Source organism: Thunnus albacares, chromosome 20, assembly GCF_914725855.1.
Source record: "Thunnus albacares chromosome 20, fThuAlb1.1, whole genome shotgun sequence".
NCBI classification, from domain to species: Eukaryota; Metazoa; Chordata; class Actinopteri; order Scombriformes; family Scombridae; genus Thunnus; species Thunnus albacares.
This window is the reverse complement of record NC_058125.1, coordinates 5,469,213-5,491,849: the sequence shown is the minus strand read 5'-3', so window position 1 is coordinate 5,491,849 and position 22,637 is coordinate 5,469,213. Positions and strand designations below refer to the sequence as shown.

At 35.7% G+C, this 22,637-nt stretch overlaps 2 long non-coding RNA genes across 2 annotated transcripts; both read left to right on the top strand.

The window, feature by feature from the left end:
* Window positions 1-1,434: 1,434 nt before the first annotated feature.
* On the top strand, window positions 1,435-22,059 carry LOC122970955. Its single transcript, XR_006399365.1, has 5 exons — window positions 1,435-1,542; window positions 4,365-4,463; window positions 4,572-4,907; window positions 5,087-5,414; window positions 22,035-22,059. It is a non-coding gene; the product is annotated as an uncharacterized LOC122970955 (long non-coding RNA).
* On the top strand, window positions 8,044-10,803 carry LOC122970957. Its single transcript, XR_006399368.1, has 5 exons — window positions 8,044-8,115; window positions 9,396-9,486; window positions 9,584-9,707; window positions 9,821-9,886; window positions 9,981-10,803. It is a non-coding gene; the product is annotated as an uncharacterized LOC122970957 (long non-coding RNA).
* Window positions 22,060-22,637: the final 578 nt, after the last annotated feature.

The window sequence follows — 22,637 nt, the reverse complement described above, 5'->3', positions numbered from 1 at the left end:
GATTAAAACATACATACATGTTGAGCACTAAAATATTCTGACAAACAAGTGAACAGGTGTCGTCTCATTGAACTTTACTGATCTTCTGAAAAGTGAATGTGTTGTTAAAATGTGAACATTTGATGTCTAAACCTTTCCAGTTAAAGGATTGCGTACAAGGCTAAAAACAGCAGCCCACATTTTGGAGCATTAATTAAAATCAACATTCAAAACAACTTTTAGTTCTGATCTGAATTTCAGTGATCAGTGATTGGATGTGTTTGGGTTTGTTTCTGTTCCTCAGATTTAATCTGACAGTTGTGTAATGTTAAAGTTGCATTTAGAAATGTATTTATGTAATTTTTCCAGTGCTGTGAGCACCTGTATGGCTAAATGCCACTACAGGTAAGTGAGTATTTTTGTTTGGGTTTTTTGTAATTTGGGTGAACTGACTGTTTAAAGGTGCTTAATGTGTAGAGTGTACAGCCACTAGTGACAAAACAATTGATTGGTAAGTTGATCTACAGAAAATTAACTGACAACTTTATTTTTATATTATTGTAAATTGAATATCTTTGCAAGACAAGCAATATGAAGACATCACCTTGGGTTTTTGGACATTTTGACAGGCCTTTAAACAGTTTTTTTGACTAAAGGATTGATTGACAATTTGAAAAAAAATCTTTATATATTTGTGTATTCATTAGCTTGAAGTGATTTCCAGTTTTTCTTAAGTCAACATAAAATAATGAGAATAACAATTTAAACTTGCATAGTGTTGACTAAACAAGAACAGGCCAAACATAAAGATCTGGAAAATAAGTGAAATAGCATTCTGCTCTACCGGTTTTAGATCAATAGATAAATTAAGTTAATTAAGATAATCAGTTTGCGTCCTTCCTTCCTGTTGGAAAGAGTTATCTTTGATCTTTTTGTCTTTTTATGTGAAATCACGTGAGCCTTCCTCCTCAGCCAAACACATGAGTTGGTTGAATTGTTGCTTTATCAACCTGCAGCTGTGCCAACAACAAGTTTCATGTTCAGTTTCAAGTATCAAAAGTATTTACAGATGCATATTATTTGTTTCCCGCTGTCACCTGAATCAACTGATGAGTTACATGAATGAAAATGACTCTTTCATGTATATGTTAATAAAGCAAATTCATATGCACATGTTCTATTGATAACTTGATATAGTCTTACGTTGCTGAAATCTGAAGCAGGTTTTCTAGTCTCAATGCAAATGACTGTCCAGTACTTTTGGTTATATACAAGTATAGAGTGTTACACAGTCCTCACAACCCTTCACCCTGTTTGGAGCAACATTTCTCTCCCTCTCTCTCTCTCTCTCTCTCTCTCTCTCTCTCTCTCTCTCTCTCTATCTCTCTCCCTCTCTCTATCACACCCTTTCTTGATTTAATCTGTAATGGCAGGTGTCCAGTCTCACTAACCTTCAGGAAATTCCCCTGGTACAGTGCGTACGTTTAAAGCTGGATCTTATACTGTCACCATTCATGTTTTTCCAGTCATTCTGGGTCTCACATCAGAATGAAGTAGTCTGAGGTAAGCACCTGTCTTTCTGAGAGATGTATTATTGATGTTATCACTGGGGTCTAAGGACAGGAGGTGTTGTATTGTTGTACAGACTGTAAAGCCCCCCGTGGATAATTAGTGATTTGTGATATTGGACTAAACAAATAAAATTGACTTGACTATTACTGTTATAAGTTTTTGCAAGGGAGACTTTATTTGCTTTTCTGCATTTGAAGCAGTTAATGAATCACTGAAGTTTATTCATGTGTATATGGAGGATATTAAATGGATTAATATGCACAGTTCACTGAGAGGCTGCAATTCATTCATATCTTTTACTCAAGTAACAGTAGCAATACAACAACGGGCTTGTAAAAGTATTAAGTCATGCAGTCAAAATGTTTCTTTAGGAAACATAACTACTATAAACAAACTATAGTAGAAGCATCAAGTAAAAGTACTCATTATGCAGAATGGCCGCTTTCACAGTGTGTAGTAGTAGTATTACATTATTGGATTATTATTGTTGTTGCATGTATGTGTAATCAGCCTTGTATCTGAATCTGAATAATTACGAGTAATAATAGTTGTCCGATGAATGAAGTGCAGTAAAATATATTTCTGACAGGTACAGGTCTATGGTTAATAGAAAAAGTGCACATACCTACAAACTGGAACTTGGGTATTTCCACCACTGGTGTTATCTGAGGCAGTGACTGGTTAACACATTTTGAGTTTGAGTTAATCATAAATCCTTAACAAATATGAGATAGTAGAATATTATAAGAAAAGACTCACTGCTTCTTTGCAACCTCAGCAATTTATATTTACAAATGTAAATATAAAAAAGCCCTTATAAAGTCATACTTGATGAGAGAGCTCACATTACATTTGAACAATTGGCCACACTTTTAAATGAGACCTGAATGATTTATTATAACTCGTGCATAATGCCCTGCAGCTGTTATCATAACCTTGCAAAATGTAATGTGACAAGATTTAATGCATTACAAGCATGATCACCATGGATACTTACATGGTCAAATATTACAGTTTTTTATAATCATTCATTTTACATGAAAGATAATATTCTGAACAAGTAAATGAGTTCTCTGTATTACACATGCAGCGTATGGCCATGGCAGGTTTTAATTCCTTCATGACACTTTATTACCTTTTTCTACCAAAATAAGAGTGTACAGATATGTGTTGTGCTTCTCTCATCAGTCTGTCTTTCTGCTGTTCATAACTTACACAATACATTAAAAAATATGAAGATATACCACATTAAGTAGCCTCCAATCTATTCCTGATGAGATTTTGAGTATTTTCTTCTTTTTTTAAGTGTAGTTAAGGAGGCAGGTAAGTATGAAGGTAGGAATAAGAAGGTGTGTAATTCCTGGAAACTGGTGCCTTACTGAGAAATCCAGGACTCAGGAAGTTGCTGCAGTGACAGTGTTGCTGCACAGTTCGCTGGAGGCGTTTCTTTCAGTGAGGCTGTCATTTAGTGTCACCACTTTGACTTTCTGTTTGCGGTCTCTCAAAATTTGGAATCTTGTTTTAGGATCAACACACAGTATTATAGTGTACCTGCTTCTATATAAACAGTTCCTTGTTTGCACAATGTCACACTTAATATCTGTTTTACTTCCAGAGAAAACTTCTGGTTTATGAGGTTTATGACTGTAGCTATGAAACATAATGCATTATGCAGGCTTAGAATGAATCTTATGATGCATTATGCAAATGCAGTGGTTTGTAGATATCATTAATGCAGTCCATATATGGACTTCATGCAAGAAGTTAGTCAGTAGAACTAAAAAATAGACCTTAGGCCTTTTCCAAACTGCTCTGTAGTCAACCATACCTCTGAAGTAAGAATTACCTCTGTCAGTGTAAAGTTTAATGTATAATAAAGTCCACAAGAAATATGATTAAAAGATAAGCCCTAATAGTTTCAAACATTTTACCCAGTCACTCAAACGTAACATAAGCAGCTAAATTAAATTTCAAACCCACAAATCTGCAATGCACTGTTAAAAGGATAGTTTGACATTTTGGGAAAATTCTTATTTGTTGTTTTTTGCTGGGAGTCACATAAGAAGATTGATACCACTCTCATGTCTGTATATTAAATATAATGCCATAACCAGCAGCCGGCTAGCCTAGCTTAGCATAATACTGGAAAGAAGAGGAAACAGCTAGACTGACTGTCCAAATGTATCAAAATCTACTTATCAGCACCTCTTAAGCTCACTAATTAACACATTATATCTTGTTTGTTTAATCCACACAAAAACCAATGTGTAAAAATGACGTGTGGTTTTACAGGGGGGTTATATATGGGACTATGTCTTGGGCGGGCACAATGAAGAAATACTAACAGCATACAAATGCCTGTATTTCCCAAAATGACAAAGAGTTAAAATATACTACTTAAACTGTTGCAGTTTAAAAAGTTACCAACTTATCATGAGGACATGTCTGAGACTAGCCGTTTCAAACTGTTTTCAGCCTTTGTGCTAAGCTAAGCTAATTGTCTGCCGGCAGTAGCTTCATATTTACTGTACACATTAAGAGTTGCATCAATCTTCTCATCTATCTCTCTACAAGAAAGTGAATGAGCGTATTTCCCACAAAGTATTCCTTTAATCATTTTGATCAGAACAGCGCGAGGAAGCAGGATGACGTGTGTAAAATGTCATGAACTTGTTTGAATGGAAACTTAAATCTAAGAACTCCAACAATTTTAGATTATTTGAAGAAATATTTCACTAAAGACAAACAACAAATTCAAAAGCAAAAACCAAACTCTGTCCTAAAAGTTATGTAGCGTTGTTTCTTTCTTCCAGTTTCTGACAACAGTGGAACTTCCAGGATGTCTTACTTGTGGATACATTTGAGTCTGCTGTGTGCTGCTACTATTCTACAAAGCAGTGCTTCAAATGGAGGTATTTTTAAATTGCTTGTACCAGAAATAAATACAAAAATATATTAAGTATACTGTAAATGCATTATGTAATGCATTATTAATTATATCAATTTTTGCCCCTTTTCAGATGCAAACATGCCATTGAAGTGCAACGACACAGTGGAGGTTGTTGCTGGAGAAAATGTGACACTGAACTGCAGTATCATTTACAGGCCTGGACTGAACTGTACAAGTTACCACTATTGCTGGAGTAACTCAAATGGCAGCATACAGTGTAGCAGTAGCTTGATGAAACCCTTCTGTGGTTGGGACACTCAGACTTATGTGTATCTGACCATCTCAAATGTCATCGAAGAGGAGAATTACACCATTGTAATACATACTAACTGTGGCTTTCCTAAAAAATCTATCAAAGTACGAGTTAAACAAGACAGAACAACAACAGAAACATCCAGAGGCCAAAGTGAGTAGCTTTCAGTATCTTAAAGTATTTTAGCAAATGTATGTGAATGAGTGCATGTCTGTATTGTTTTTATCCATTTTTATAAATTGAAAGTCTTGTTCGGACATACACAGAACAAGTTGGATTTAATCCACATGTTAAGATAATAATAATTGATTAATAACAATTTATCTTGCCAGGTATTATGCATTCTCAGGCCACTGAGCCACCGCTGAGCCGCCACCATGTGATCACCCCTATATTGGGTATTTTTGTCATGCTTGCTGTTGTGGGTATTTTGTATTTCCTGTGTAAAACTAATAGAGGCGGACAAATCATCAGCTGAATGAAGAAGGAAAGGACTCAAGGAGGAGACGACAGAGAACCGAGAAATGAAAACTTGCTGATATCCTGACAAATTCTGAAATTTGTGTATAAGCATCTGTGTGTGTTCAAATATTTGTTGTTCATGAAAGATCCTCTTCACCCAGCTGGCTGTGTAGCTTCCTGCCTCTGAAAAATCACACAGTCATGTTTAACTTTTTATTAATTTTTTTTTTTTTTTTCTTCCAATGACATTTTCAGAATTCTTTGGATCTTTGTACATATTGTGTAAATATGACATTTTGTGTTTGTACAGAATAAACCTTGTGAATAATATGATTCATTTGATTAAAGGGGCACTACACCAATTATACACATGAAGTTCAGTCTATTCATTATGAGGAGTACTACTCTATTTGTGAAAACAGTATTATAATGTCTTCTGTGGCTCTGGTGGGAGCTCCCTTAAGTCTGAGAAAATAACCAATGATGATGTAATCAGGGCTACCACAGCTTGGGCTTGGAAACTACAAAAAAAAAGATAGTGGAAAGCCTGCGTGACAAGCTTTAAGACGTGGGCCTTTATTAGTCAGGGCAAAGTCTAATAAAAGATGCTATTGAGTTGCATTATGGGAAATGTAGGATCCAGCATTTTCAGAGCTTGACCCACACCAGGTATTCCAAATCAGGAGAACTACTGCTGTATTGATTTTGATCATTATTCTTTCAATATGTCACTCACAAGTCCCCAGTTTTATAGAAGTGAAATACAACAATACAATACAACATGTCTTTTAATGTCAATCAATTCAGTCTACAATAAAAATGTAATAATTATTAATATAGTATACTGTGTGTACTATAGATTGTGGTGCAGGTTACCTCAGCCACTGACACAGTCATGGGTTTCATGTATTTTTTCTACATAGCTTTTCCTCTTAATGCAGAATCACTGCAGCATGAACTATGAGCCATTCCTGTACAGTAGTGCCAAAACAAGTAATTACTGAATTGATCAGGCAAAATCAATCAACAACCACTCAATTAAAAACGGGATAAATTCCAAATGAATGAGTGAGTCCAAACAGCTCACTCTAAGTTCAACAAGCAAACTACCCACTGCCATTATATGATCTCTGCTGCATTCTTGTTAAGGAGATAAATTCACACAACAGCCGCAGAGAGAAACATTTCACCATCAGAGATGAAATTAGTGACCAAAGAAACAGAGAGAGAGAAGCTGTATCTAACTCACTTATCTGACATTGCAGTCATGTGGCATATGCCACATAACTGCAATGTCGACTGCGCCTGGGACCTTTGTTGCATGTCATGGCCCTCTCTCACCTCCTTGATTCCTGTCTGCCTTTCCACCAACAGCTGTCCAATAAAGGCAAAAATGCCCAAAAAAATATCTTTTAATATCTAATATCTTTTCCTGCTATGACTAATCAAAATGTCTGCTATTAAAACAGCCTATTCTGCACAAAACATACAGATTGGGAATTCAAAGTAAATGTAATAGTGTTTTTTTATTGTTTTTTATTGTCGAGTTTTTGCTGCACTGGCTCACTCAGTAGGTCATCTAGTGCGCCTATGACACTGCCAAAGCTGCCAAGCAACTAACTAACCAAAGAAAACAACAACTAACTAAAACCCCCCCAAAAAACCCCATTTCTGATACACCCAAAATACAACTTGAAACAACCCTAAATGATGTTGCTAATTTCAACTTAATCAGTGTTACTACCATTTTTTGTTTTCCTATATTATACATAGAAATATTCACATACATTCCTTGAGGTGGGAAAATCTTACAATGCAAAATAACTGATCAATCAAAAGCTTTATTTATCACATTTTTATACACTCTACCTGCCTACTTGTCTGACAACTGGACTTATTTGTTTACATAATACAGTATGTTCTATGCTGATATATTGTGCATGTTCATGACATAAGTTATGTCAGCTTCTGTACATGAAACTGTTGTAGTTGATGGAACATCTCTTCAAATAAAGTTTTGTCAAAAACAAGTGCTTCCGTATGATGTAATAAGACACAGCAGCTAATAACCACTCAGTAAAAACAAGAGTCATTGTCACATTTCCTTTGTAAACCACATCACTCCTTTTTAAGCATTCATGTGACAGTCAGCGTGTCAGTCAGTCAGGCTGCTGCGTTTTTGGCTGACTCTGCAGAGGCTTACCTGCAGCCCAGCTGGCAGGATGAAAGTCCAGTGGTGGAGCTGTGTGTTGGGATTACTCTTCCTGCCCAATGAGGTAACACTCAACACCTGGACAGGTGAGTGTGTGTGTGGAAGAGAAAAAGAATGAATAGGTTTGGGTTTGAAGAATCAAAAAATGAAGCTGTCTTCTAAGATGAGTTTGAGTCATCTTTTCCTGTTTTAGTGTAAAATCTTAAACTAAAAACTAACTACAGCTGTCATATAAATTTAGGGAAAAGTACAGTAATTCCCACTGAAGTGTGGCAGAGAAGTATACAGTAGCATACAGTGAAAATACTCAAGTTAAGTAAAAACTACACCTTTGTTCAGTTCTTGAACAAATATACGTATTTACATGAAACCACTGCCTGAAAGCATCTCTTAGCTCTTTTGATGAATTTCCTTTAACATCAGTGTTTGAATTGATCATTTAAAAGTATATTTTTGGACAAAATTATTGGTACCCTTTAGAAGTTGTAAGAAATAATTGACTTGTAGTGATACATTAAGCAGACTATTGTTTTAATTAGTATCACAGGTGTTTTCAGTCTTATAATCACTCATGCAGCCAGTTTAAAAGGAGAAAATTACTCACTCTGCTGTTCCACTGTGTGCATCACAATGAACATTTGAAACAGAGGGAAAACTAGAGACTGGTCTGAAGACATTAGAAAAAAGGTAATAACCAAGCATGGTCAACGTAAAGGTTACAAAACCATTTCCAAAGAGCTTTATGTTCCTGTGACATCTGTCTACAATATTATTAAGAAGTTTAAGGCCCATGGAATTGTAGCCAACATTTCTGGACGTGGTTGCAAGAGGAAAATTGGCCTGAGATTGAACAGAAGGATTGCTCAAATGGTCGAGAAAGAACCAAGGAAAACTTCAATGCAAATCCAAGCTGATCTTCAACTTCAAGATACAATAGTTTCAAGTCACACCATCCATCACTGTCTGAATGAAAATGGGATCCATGGTAGAAAAGACAGGAAGACCCCACCTCTAAGAGGAAGACACAAAAAAGCCAGACTGGACTTTGCCAAAATACATGTTGACAAGCCACAGTCCCTCTGGGAGAATGTGTTTTGGACAGATGAAACATAATTAGAGCTTTCTGGTAAATCACAATAACCCTATGTTTACAGATGAAAAAATGAAGCCTTCAAAGAAAAGAATACCATGCCTACCGTGAAACATGGAGGAGGTTCAGTGATGTTTTAGGGTTGCTTTGCTGCCTCAGACACTGGGTGCCTTGAATCTGTGTAGGGCACAATGAAATCAGAAGACTATCAAGACATTTTGGAGTGAAACATACAGCCTGTTTTCAGAAAGCTGTGTCTTAGCCACAGGTCATACATCAAAAAGTACCCAAGAGTGGATGAGAAGAAAATGTTGGACATTCTGAAGTGGCTGCTATGAGTCCTGATCTGAATCCCATTGAACATCTGTGGAAAGAGCTGAAACTTGCAGTTGGTAGACGGCACGCATCAATCCTGAGAGAATTGGAGCAGTTTGCTTAAGAAGAGTGAGCTGAATTTCCAGTGGAGAAGTGTAGAAACCTTATTCAGAGTTACAGAAAGTGATTGACTGCAGTTTTTGCTTCCAGAGGCTTTGCCACAAAATAATAAGTCAAGGGAACCAATATTTTTGGCCATGCTGTTCTCATTTCTTTTATTGTGTTAAATAATATGTTAAGTTGTTAAGTTGTAAAGCAAAGTTTCAGTTATACTCAATGTGAAATAAATAATGATGGACACCATATACTTCTGTCAGTTTCAACTTAATACAGAGAAAATTGAGTCTGTTTGGTTTTTTTTTTAAAGTGGAAGGATACCAATATTTTCAGCCATGTCTGTACAACAACTGCAGAATTTGAAGGTCGAATTCAAATAACTGCAGAGAAGCAGACACCGTAGGGCTATGGCTTCACCTTGTGGCTGTCTCTGCTTGGGTTGAAGGACACAGACTTGTATTACTGCAGCTGGACGTACTTCAAATCAGATACCAGAGTAACCCTCCGCAGCAATGGCACCGTTATCATCGTCAGAGGTGAAAAGAATCAGTAATTTGAGTTTGACAGGAGATAAAGTCCATTCATCAGCTTGATTTAACTTTACATTTCTTCTTCTGCTGCTTTTCCTCACAGAGAAGGATCCCAGTGAACAATGCAATTTCCATTTTTGGATCTCGTCTTCATTACCTTGAGTGTGACAGCATTCACCATCATATTGTTCCTCGTCATTGGAGCCCTGATTTTGAGATGCAAATGAGTAAGTATTAAGTAGATGGAACTACTCTCCTAATGATGCAAATGTTTTGGTGGCTGACACATCAGATAATGCAGTGTTTTTCAATTAAATCTGTTTTCTTTGTGTTCCTACAGTTTAAAAAGCACTTCTGACCCGTGAGTGCTCACTGAATGAGGTAGAGGTGCTGTCCTGCCCAGGAGGTACAGTAACATCATTCCAGTCATACTCTTTGTTTCCATTTTTCCTGCCACTTCCACAGTGATGACTTTTCTAATCTGAAATGCTACCCATCAGGGTGCTTGAGCAGCCGTGGACAGGCAAGGAGCGAGGCAGGAGGCCGGGCCAATAAAACCCTAGTGCAGCAGATGGAGGAGACCTACAGCAGCCTGCCAGTCTGTCTCCCAGAGCTCAACCCCACCCTGCACACCCTTTATCAAGACTGGCTACAGGGCCAGGACTCCCCACAGGCCGGCACACTGCTGCTCACCCAATACAGAAAACAGGGTCACAGCCACACATAGCCCCCGCACATGCAGTGGTGAGAGAGAGGAAAACAGATTTAGTTTTAAGACATGATGGAGGTGGAATGAGAGCTGCCTCTGGTTGGCTCCTGATTCTGTTTGGACCATCTCATCATTCATGCTGGCACCATGAAGGACAAGTAGAGGACCATGTTGCTCTACAGACCACTTAGTGAGAACTGAAAGTCTCAGTAGGTGCAGTTCTTCCATTTGGCCACAGGGGGGGTGATGTCTGTAGTTTAAAAATGGTGGATCCCCTCTGGCAGACCTGAGCCTGAGGAGAAATACGGGTCCAGAGTCTAGAAAAACACAAAGCCAAAGCCACCCATGACTAGTATTTTTAAGTTTTATGTTGTTTGTGTTCTTTGTTTTACAAGATTAAAACATACATGTCATACATGTTGAGCACTAAAATATTCTGACAAACAAGTGAACAGGTGTCGTCTCATTGAACTTTACTTATCTTCTGAAAAGTGAATGTGTTGTTAAAATGTGAACATTTGATGTCTAAACCTTTCCAGTTAAAGGATTACGTACAAGGCTAAAAACAGCAGCCCACATTTTGGAGCATTAATTAAAATCAACATTCAAAACAACTTTTAGTTCTGATCTGAATTTCACTGATCAGTGATTGGATGTGTTTGGGTTTGTCTCTGTTCCTCAGATTTAATCTGACAGTTGTGTAATGTTAAAGTTGCATTTAGAAATGTATTTATGTAATTTTCCAGTGCTGTGAGCACCTGTATGGCTAGATGCCACTACAGGTAATTGAGTATTTTTGTTTGGGTTTTTTGTAATTTGGGTGAACTGACTGTTTAAAGGTGCTTAATGTGTACAGTGTACAGCCACTAGTGACAAAACAATTGATTGGTAAGTTGATCTGCAGAAAATTAACTGACAACTTTATTTTTATATTATTGTAAATTGAATATCTTTGGGTTTTGGACTTTGCAAGACAAGCAATTTGAAGACGTCACCTTGGGTTTTTGACAGGCCTTTTTTTGACTAAAGGATTAATTGACAATTTGAAAAATGTATTTGTGTATTCATTAGCTTGAAATGATTTCCAGTTTTTCTTAAGTCAACATAAAATATTGAGAATAAAAATTTAAACTTGCATTGTGTTAACTAAACAAGAACAGGCCAAACATATAGATCTGGAAAATAAGTGAAATAACATTCTGCTCTACCAGTTTTAGATCAATAGATAAATTAAGCTAAATGGCTCTAGATATGAATATTCACAGTTTGATGAGGGATGGATTCTCTCTCTGCTCTACTTTAGATTAATCAGTAATGCAGATAATCAGTTTGCGTCCTTCCTTCCTGTTGGAAAGAGTTATCTTTGATCTTTTTGCCTTTTTATGTGAAATCACAGGAGCCTTCCTCCTCAGCCGAACAGATGAGTTGGTTGAATTGTTGCTTTATCAACCACAGTACTAACTGTCACTGCTGTGCCAACAACAAGTTTCATGTTCAGTTTCAAGTATCAAAAGTATTTACAGATGCATATTATTTGTTTCCCGCTGTCACCTGAATCAACTGATGAGTTACATGAATGAAAATGACTCTTTCATGTATATATTCATAGAGCAAAGTCATATGCACGTGTTCTATTGATAACTTGATATAGTCTTACATTGCTGAAATCTGGAGCAGGTTTTGTAGTCTCAATGCAAATGACTGTCCAGTACTTTTGGTTCTATACAAGTATAGAGTGTTACGCAGTCCTCACAATCCTCTCTCTCTCTCTCTCTCTCTCTCTCTCTCTCTCTCTATCACACCCTTTCTTGATTTAATCTGTAATGGCAGGTGTCCAGTCTCACCAACCTTCAGGAAACTCCCCTGGTACGGTGCGTACGTTTAAAGCTGGATCTTATACTGTCACCATTCATGTTTTTCCAGTCATTCTGAGTCTCACATCAGAATGAAGTAGTCTGAGGTAAGCACCTGTCTCTCTGAGAGAAGCATTATTGATATTATTACTGGGGTCTAAGGACAGGAGGTGTTGTATTGTTGTACAGACTGTAAAGCCCCCCGTGGATAATTAGTGATTTGTGATATTGGACTAAACAAATAAAATTGACTTGACTATTACTGTTATAAGTTTTTGCAAGGGAGATTGTATTTGCTTTTCTGCATTTGAAGCAGTTAATGAATCACTGAAGTTTATTCATGTGTATATGGAGGATATTAAATGGATTAATATGCACAGTTCACTGAGAGGCTGCAATTCATTCATATCTTTTACTTAAGTAACAGTAGAAATACAACAACGGGCTTGTAAAAGTATAAGGTCATGCAGTCAAAATATTTCTTTAGGAAACATAACTACTATAAACAAACTATAGTAGAAGCATCAAGTAAAAGTACTCATTATGCAGAATGGCCGCTTTCACAGTGTGTAGTAGTAGTATTACATTATTGGATTATTATTGTTGTTGTATGTATGTGTAATCAGCCTTGTATCTGAATCTGAATAATTACGAGTAATAATAGTTGTCCGATGAATGAAGTGCAGTAAAATATATTTCTGACAGGTACAGGTCTACGGTTAATAGAAAAAGTGCACATACCTACAAACTGGAACTTGGGTATTTCCACCACTGGTGTTATCTGAGGCAGTGACTGGTTAACACATTTTGAGTTTGAGTTAATCATAAATCCTTAACAAATATGAGATAGTAGAATATTATAAGAAAAGACACACTGCTTCTTTGCAACCTCAGCAATTTACAGCACAAATGTAAATATAAAAAAGCCCTTCTAAAGTCATACTTGATGAGAGAGCTCACATTACATTTGAACAATTGGCCACACTTTTAAATGAGATCTGAGTGATTTATTATAACTTGTGCATAATGCCCTGCAGCTGTTATCATAACCTTGCAAAATGTAATGTGACAAGATTTAATGCATTACAAGCATGATCACCATGCATACTTACATGGTCAAATATTACAGTTTTTTATAATCATTCATTTTACATGAAAGATAATATTCTGAACAAGTAAATGAGTTCTCTGTATTACACATGCAGCGTGTGGCCATGGCAGGTTTTAATTCCTTCATGACACTTTATTACCTTTTTCTACCAAAATAAGAGTGTACATATATGTGTTGTGCTTCTCTCATCAGTCTGTCTTTCTGCTGTTCATAACTTACACAATACATTAAAAAATATGAAGATATACCACATTAAGTAGCCTCCAATCTATTCCTGATGAGATTTTGAGTGTTTTCTTCTTTTTTTTAAGTGTAGTTAAGGAGGCAGGTAAGTATGAAGGTAGGAATAAGAAGGTGTGTAATTCCTGGAAACTGGTGCCTTACTGAGAAATCCAGGACTCAGGAAGTTGCTGCAGTGACAGTGTTGCTGCACAGTTCACTGGAGGCGTTTATTTCAGTGAGGCTGTCATTTAGTGTCACCACTTTGACTTTCTGTTTGCGGTTTCTCAAAATTTGGAATCTTGTTTTAGGATCAACACACAGTATTATAGTGTACCTGCTTCTATATAAACAGTTCCTTGTTTGCACAATGTCACACTTACTATCTGTTTCACTTCCAGAGAAAACTTCTGGTTTATGAGGTTTATGACTGTAGCTATGAAACATAATGCATTATGCAGGCTTAGAATGAATCTTATGATGCATTATGCAAATGCAGTGGTTTGTAGATATCATTAATGCAGTCCATATATGGACTTCATGCAAGAAGTTAGTCAGCATAACTAAAAAATAGACCTTAGACCATTTCCAAACTGCTCTGTAGTCAACCATACCTCTGAAGTAAGAATTACCTCTGTCAGTGTAAAGTTTAATGTATAATAAAGTCCACAAGAAACATGATTAAAAGATAAGCACTAATAGTTTCAAACATTTTACCCAGTCACTCAAACATAACATAAGCAGCTAAATTAAATTTCAAACCCACAAATCTGCAATGCACTGTTAAAAGGATAGTTTGACATTTTGGGAAAATGCTTATTTGTTGTTTTTTGCTGGGAGTCACATAAGAAGATTGATACCACTCTCATGTCTGTATATTAAATATAATGCCATAACCAGCAGCTGGCTAGCCTAGCTTAGCATAAATACTGGAAAGAAGAGGAAACAGCTAGACTGACTGTCCAAATGTATCAAAATCTACTTATCAGCACCTCTTAAGCTCACTAATTAACACATTATATTTTGTTTGTTTAATCCACACAAAAACCAATGTGTAAAAATGACGTGTGGTTTTACAGGGGGTTATATGTGGGACTATGTCTTGGGCGGGCACAGTGAAGAAATACTAACAGCATACAAATGCTTGTATTTCCCAAAATGACGAAGAGTTAAAATATACTACTTAAACTGTTGCAGTTTAAAAAGTTACCAACTTATCATGAGGACATGTCTGAGACTAGCCGTTTCAAACTGTTTTCAGCCTTTGTGCTAAGCTAAGCTAATTGTCTGCTGGCAGTAGCTTCATATTTACTGTACACATTAAGAGTTGCATCAATCTTCTCATCCATCTCTCTACAAGAAAGTGAATAAGCATATTTCCCACAAAGTATTCCTTTAATCATTTTGATCAGAACAGCGCGAGGAAGCAGGATGTGTAAAATGTCATGAATTTGTTTGAATGGAAACTTAAGTCTAAGAACTCCAACAATTTTAGATTATTTGAAGAAATATTTCACTAAAGACAAACAACAAATTCAAAATCAAAAACCAAACTCTGTCCTAAAAGTTATGTAGCGTTGTTTCTTTCTTCCAGTTTCTGACAACAGTGGAACTTCCAGGATGTCTTACTTGTGGATACATTTGAGTCTGCTGTGTGCTGCTGCTATTCTACAAAGCAGTGCTTCAAATGGAGGTATTTTTACATTGCTTGTACCAGAAATAAATACAAAAATATATTAAGTATACTGTAAATGCATTATGTAATGCATTATTAATTATATCAATTTTTGCCCCTTTTCAGATGCAAACATGCCATTGAAGTGCAACGACAGAGTGGAGGTTGTTGCTGGAGAAAATGTGACACTAAACTGCAGCATCATTTATGGGCCTGAACTGGAGTGTACAAGTTACCACTATTGCTGGAGTAACTCAAATGGCGACATACAGTGTAACAGTAGCTTGATGAAACCCTTCTGTGGTTGGGACACTCAGACTTATGTGTATCTGACCATCTCAAATGTCATCGAAGAGGAGAATTACACCATTGTAATACATACAGACTGTGGCACTCCTAAAAAATCTATCAAAGTACGAGTTAAACAAGACAGAACAACAACAGAAACATCCAGAGGCCAAAGTGAGTAGCTTTCAGTATCTTAAAGTATTTTAGCAAATGTATGTGAATGAGTGTATGTCTGTATTGTTTTTATCCATTTTTATAAATTGAAAGTCTTGTTCGGACATACACAGAACAAGTTGGATTTAATCCACATGTTAAGATAATAATAATTGATTAATAACAATTTATCTTGCCAGGTATTATGCCTCCTGAGGCCCCTGAGCCACCGCTGAGCCGCCACCATGTGATCACCCCTATATTGGGTATTGTTGTCACGCTTGCTGTTGTGTGTATTTTGTATTTCCTGTGTAAAACTAATAGAGGCGGACAAATCATCAGCTGAATGAAGAAGGAAAGGACTCAAGGAGAAGACGACAGAGAACCGAGAAATGAAAACTTGCTGATATCCTGACAAATTCTGAAATTTGTGTATAAGCATCTGTGTGTGTTCAAATATTTGTTGTTCATGAAAGATCCTCTTCACCCAGCTGGCTGTGTAGCTTCCTGCCTCTGAAAAATCACACATCATGTTTAACTTTTTATTGTCATGGGTTTCATGTATTTTTTCTACATAGCTTTTCCTGTTAATGTAGAATCACTGCAGCATGAACTGTGAGCCATTCCTGTACAGTAGTGCCAAAACAAGTAATTAATGAGTTGATCTACAAAATCAATCAACAACTGTATTTTTATATTGTTCTAAATTGAATATCTTTGAGTTTTGGAGAGTTGGCAAGACATAAAAAGCAATTTTTAAGATGCCACTCAGTGCTTTTGTAAATTTTGGCAGGTCTTTTACACAGTTTTTGACATTTTACAGACTAAAGGATTGATAGAAAATAGAGGATTAAAAAAAAAACAAAAACAACTTTAAATTAATCAACAACTTTATTTTTATATTATTGTAAATTGAATGTCTTTGGGTTTTGGAGTTTGCAAGACAAGCAATTTGAAGACGTCTCCTTGGGCTTTTGGACATTTTGTCATGCTTTTTTTAACAGTTTTTTTGACTAAAGGATTAATTGTCAATTCGGAAAAAAAAAGAAAACCTTTATTTATTTGTATATGCATTAGCTTGAAGTGGTTTCCAGTATTTCTTTAGTCAAATAATGAGAACAACAATTGAAACTTGCATAGTGTTAACTGAACAAGAACAGGCCAAACATGAAGATCTGGAAAATAAGGGAAATGATTTTTTATCTGAAAATGTAGAAAATAGAAATTTGCAGTGAAAACAAAAAACAAACTGTCAAACTAAATAACAACAAGGAAGTGAAAATCATCAAAAAACCAAGATTCATTAGTATTTGTTTTGAATATTGGTAGATAGCATAATCCAGCCATAAGAGGCTCTATAGATAACATTAATCATACATAAATGTATAAATATGTATATATATATATATATATATATATATATATATATATATATATATATATATATATATATATATATATATATATATATATATATATATATATATATATATATATATATATATATATATATATATATATATATATATATATATATATATATATATATATATATATATATATATATATATATATGTATGTATATTTTAACATATACAACTCTGCTGAGGAAGAGAACAATTCTAAATGGACCTTGTGGTGAGATTGTTTGGTCAAATTTGCTTGCACAAACACACCACTTGTGACTACTTGACATGTTTCATACCTTTGACAAAAAACAGTGTATGCTAGTTTTTCATTTAAAAAAGTGGGATATATGATATGAAAAGACGTTTTGCAACAGAAGACTAGATTCTCCACATTTAACCATGATGATCATTAATGCACCTCACACACATTAGTATGGAAAGAAACAATGTTTCTAGAACTTTGAAAAATGTCCTCAAAACATGAACAGAAATAATTTGAACAACACAATAAACTATATAATTTAACATCCAATAATAACATTCTGCTCCACCGGTTTTAGATCAATAGATAAATGAAGCGAAGTGGCTTCAGTCAAACATTTGGACACATCTTCACATACACTTCAATGAGAATGTGTGTCCAAACTTCTTACTGGTACAGTACAACCCCTACTATCAAAAACTATGCATTTAGTCCAAAAAATATATTAATTTATCCATTTATTATAGCATTGAGCTCAACATGTAGATTATTTATTACTGTTTGTAACTTAATGGTGGAAACCGGAACAGAATCATTCCTATACAAATGCTATTTAAATTATTTGCTTATATTAATCAATAGTCCCCTTACAGTGTTAATTTTTGGTCTTTTCATACATAAAAACATATAGGGAAAAAAATTAAATTTAAACTAACAGTAATTCTTCTTTCTTTTTACCTTACTCTTGTACCACATGTATGATGTGTGTGTGATGTGACAGCTGCGGCACCGTTGTCAGGCGTTGCGGTGCACCTCTGCAGGTCTGCAGAATGGGTGATTATTGTAACCACTGTGAAATAATCAGAAAATAAGGTTTTATTCCTCCCATCCACCGGCTTTCTCGCCACTGCTCTCTCTCTCTCTCTCTCTCTGTGTCTCTCTCTATCTCTCTCGTCCTTTTTAAAATGAGTCAAGAAGCCGTCAGCAAAGCCTAACTTTATGTTTAAAGTTATCAAACAAAGACAAATGTCCTCAATTAGATGGTAATCTGAGTGAGAAATTAAAAAAGAAAAACAACTTATAATAATCACCCGCTTACATGATCATTTTGACCTAGACGGAAGTGATCACTATGAGCGGTTTCCACTGTATTTGCTTTTCTGCACTTCAAGCAGTTAATGAATCACTCTGAAGTTTATTCACACTTTGATAAGGGATGGATTCTCTCTCTGCTCTACTTTAGATTAATCAGTAATGCAGATAATCAGTTTGCGTCCTTCCTTCCTGTTGGAAAGAGTTATCTTTGATCTTTTTGCCTTTTTACGTGAAATCACGTGAGCCTTCCTCCTCAGCCGAACACACAAGTTGGTTGAATTGTTGCTTTATCAACCACAGTACTAACTGTCACTGATGTACCAACAACAAGTTTCATGTTCAGTTTCAAGTATCAAAAGTATTTACAGATGCATATTATTTGTTCCCAGCTGTCACCTGAATCAACTGATGAGTTACATGAATGAAAATGACTCTTTCATGTATATGTTCATAGAGCAAATTCATATGTACGTGTTCTATTGATAACTTGATATAGTCTTACGTTGCTGAAATCTGGAGCAGGTTTTCTAGTCTCAATACAAATGACTGTCCAGTACTTTTGGTTATATACAAGTATAGCGCGTTACACAGTCCTCACAATCCTTCACCCTGTTTGGAGCAACATTTCTCTATTGATTTCATCTGTGCTGGCAGGTGTACAGTCTCATTAACCTCCAAGAAATTCCTGGAGGAGTGGTGCGTATGTTTAAAGCTGGATCTTATACTGTCACCATTCATGTTTCTCCATTCTGAGTCATTCTGAGTCTCACATCAGATCAAAGTAGTCTGTTCTGGGAGAGGTATTATTGATGTTATTACTGGAGTCTAAGGATAGGGGTTGTTGTATTGCTATACAGACTGCAAAGCTCTCCGAGGATAATTAGTGATTTGTGATATTGGGCTAAACAAATAAAATTGACTTGAGCATATTAAATGGATTAATATGCACAGTTCACTGAGAGGCTTCAATTCATTCATATCTTTTACTTTAGTAACAGTAGCAATACAACAATGGGTTTGTAAAAGTATAAAGTCATGCAGCCAAAATGTTTCTTTAGGAAACATAACTACTATAAACAAAGTATTCATTATGCAGAATGGCCCCTCTCACAATGTGTAGTAGTAGTGTTACATTATTGTTGATGTATTTATGTGTAATCAGCCTTGTAATGTTGTACCTGGTTGAGTGAGAGCCAGTTGTTACCACTTCATAGAGTGATGTGTAGATTCAACCAGTGCTTTCAAACTGTTTTACCCAACATCCCTGTTAGCTTAGCTCAAGTAGTACTACCACTTTCTACAGCCCCATCCATCATGTTCCAAATTTTGTTCATTTCAAATCATTTTAAAGTCGATATTAAGTTAAACTACATAAAAGTGGATATTGTTACATTGGGTTTTTTCATGCAGTTGATTAGCTAAGTATTTCAACTGTTTATCCATTACTTTTAGCTATTTATTTCAAATGTTTACTCACTGACTAGTTTTATTAACTGTAACTGTATAAATTACCTTAATCCTTTTAACTGTTTAAATCATATATCCAGTATTTAAGCAGCTTCTCTGCTAAGTTTTACATGGCTTTAAGGTGTTACAACTGGCTCATCTCTCTACAAGAAAGTGAATAAGCGTATCTCCCAAAATGTTCCTTTGATCAGTACGCTGTGAGGAAGCAGGATGACGTGTAAATTGTCAACAATTCTTTTGAATGGAAACATAAATCTAAGAAGAAATATTTCACTAAAGACAAACGTCAAATTATAATACAAAAGACAAACTCTGTCCTAAAAGTTGTTTCTTTCTTCCAGTTTTTGACAACAGTGGAACTTCCAGGATGTCTTACTTGTGGATACATTTGAGTCTGCTGTGTGCTGCTACTATTCTACAAAGCTGGGTTTCAAATGGAGGTATTTTTACATTACTTGTACCAGAAATAAATATACATACAAAATATATTAAGAATACTGTAAATGCATTATGTAATGCATTATTAATTATATCAATTTTTGCCCCTTTTCAGATTCAAACGTGTCACTGAGGTGCAACGACACAGTGGAGGCTGTTGCTGGAGAAAATGTGACACTGAACTGCAGTATCATTTACAGGCCTGGACTGAAGTGTACAGGTCAAAAATATCGCTGGCGGAACTCACATGGCAGCATAGAGTGTAACAGTGGATTGATGAAATACATCTGTGGTTGGGACACTCAGACTTATGTGTATCTGACCATCTCAAATGTAACCAAGGTAGAAAATTACACCATTATATTACAAACAGACTGTGGTTTTGCTAAATTAACTGCAATCAAGGTACGAGTTCAACTGCACTCCAGCATCCATGGTGAGTAGCTTTCAGTATTTCAGCAAATGTATGTGAATGAGTGTGTGAGTGTATTATTTTTATCCATTTTTATCAATTGAAAGTATTGTTCTGACATACATAGAACAAATTGGATTTAATCCATGTTAAGATAATAATAATTGATTAATAAGAATTTATTTATTTCACATGAACATGACAGTTTACACAACTTTGCATTTGGATAGTTTGACAGTCTTGTTTCACAGCAAATAGAATCAGAAATATCGACGCTCTCTTTTATACAAGTTCAAAATCCTCTATGATCTGACTTTTTAGACGCTCTGATACAAATAAAAAACACAAGCATTAAAGCAAATATCTTAGCTTTTTTTGCTCAATAGCCTGTGAAAACAAGCCATATTTTTTTTTAATATTAATGTCAGTAAAACAGAACATAGAACGGTATTAAAGTCCTTGACTGAGAGCTTTTTTTCTTCTTTTTCTAGATACATTTGTCCATATTCTAGCATTTAGACATTCAAGTACACCATAACTGAAGTCCATCTTTGCAGGAAAATGTCCATCCTCATTTGCAATTTTGCTGTCATATATTCCATTATATAGACTTGTTTCAGTCTCTGAGTCCATTGAGTTTGTGTTAGCAAAAGTGTTTTCCTCCAATTTATAGTTATCATTTTCCCCACAATCAGTAGAAGTATGCATAGTGTATATCTTTGGTCTTTACCTGTTTCATTTTCCCACATTTCCTTCAACACAAAGCTGAGAATGAGCCTTTATCGAACAAAGAAACTATCAATGGAGTCCTGAAAAATCTCCTGTCCTCTATAAGGACATGAAAGGTATTTTCTGCCATGTCAGCTGTAGATATGGGAGACATGGTTCTTAGTTGGAAAGTGTTTCTCTGTTACCCTAATAAAATGCTTTTCAACACTTGTTGGGTCTCTACTAATCTTTTCCCACTCCATATGGCTTTTGATGCAGTGCCTTATTTGTAGATATCGGAAGTTGAGCGAAAGATTTCATTTCACTACCCTCAAATAGCTGGTTTACTGTACTCATGCCTTTCACTGCCCACCGTCTGAATCTACTATCCAACATCAGTGGAAGAAAATCGATATTGCCAGCAAATGACACGGCTCTTGACAAGAAGAGTGCTTCACCCAAACTCTCTCTAACCATTGCCCATACTTGCAAAGGGTGTCTGATCTATTCGTTCTTTATTTTCTTTACTTTTTATTCAAGAAAGGTAAGACTGACAGACTTATGCCCTGGGCTGAACTCTAATAACAATTTATCTTGCCAGGTAATAAGCATCCTGAGGCCACTGAGCCACTGCTGAGCCACCGCCAAGTGATCACCGCCATATTGGGTTTTTATGTCACCCTTGCTGTTGTGGGTATTTTGTATTTCCTGTTTGGAACTAATAGAGGCAGACAAATCATCAGCCGTATGAAAAAGGAAAAGATCCTCTTCACCCAGCTGGCTGTGTAGCTTCCTGCCTCTGAAAAATCACACAGTCATGTTTAACTTTTTATTGAGTTTTTTTTTTTCCTTCCAATGACATTTTCAGAATTATAAATATGACATTTTGTGTTTGTACAGAATAAACCTTGTGAATAATATGATTCATTTGATTAAAGGGGCACTATACCAATTATACACATGAAGTTCAGTCTATTCATTATGAGGAGTACTACTCTATTTGTGAAAACAGTATTATAATGTCTTCTGTGGCTCTGGTGGGAGCTTCCTTAAGTCTGAGAAAATAACCAATGATGATGTAATCAGGGCTACCACAGCTTGGGCTTGGAAACTACAAAAAAAAAGATAGTGGAAAGCCTGCGTTACAAGCTTTAAGACGTGGGCCTTTATTAGTCACGGCAAAGTCTAATAAAAGATGCTACTGAGTTGCATTATGGGAAATGTAGGATCCAGCATTTTCAGAGCTTGACCCACACCAGGTATTCCAAATCAGGAGAACTACTGCTGTATTGATTTTGATCATTATTCTTTTAATATGTCACTCACAAGTCCCCAGTTTTATAGAAGTGAAATACAACAATACAATACAACATGTCTTTTAATGTCAATCAATTCAGTCTACAATAAAAATGTAATAA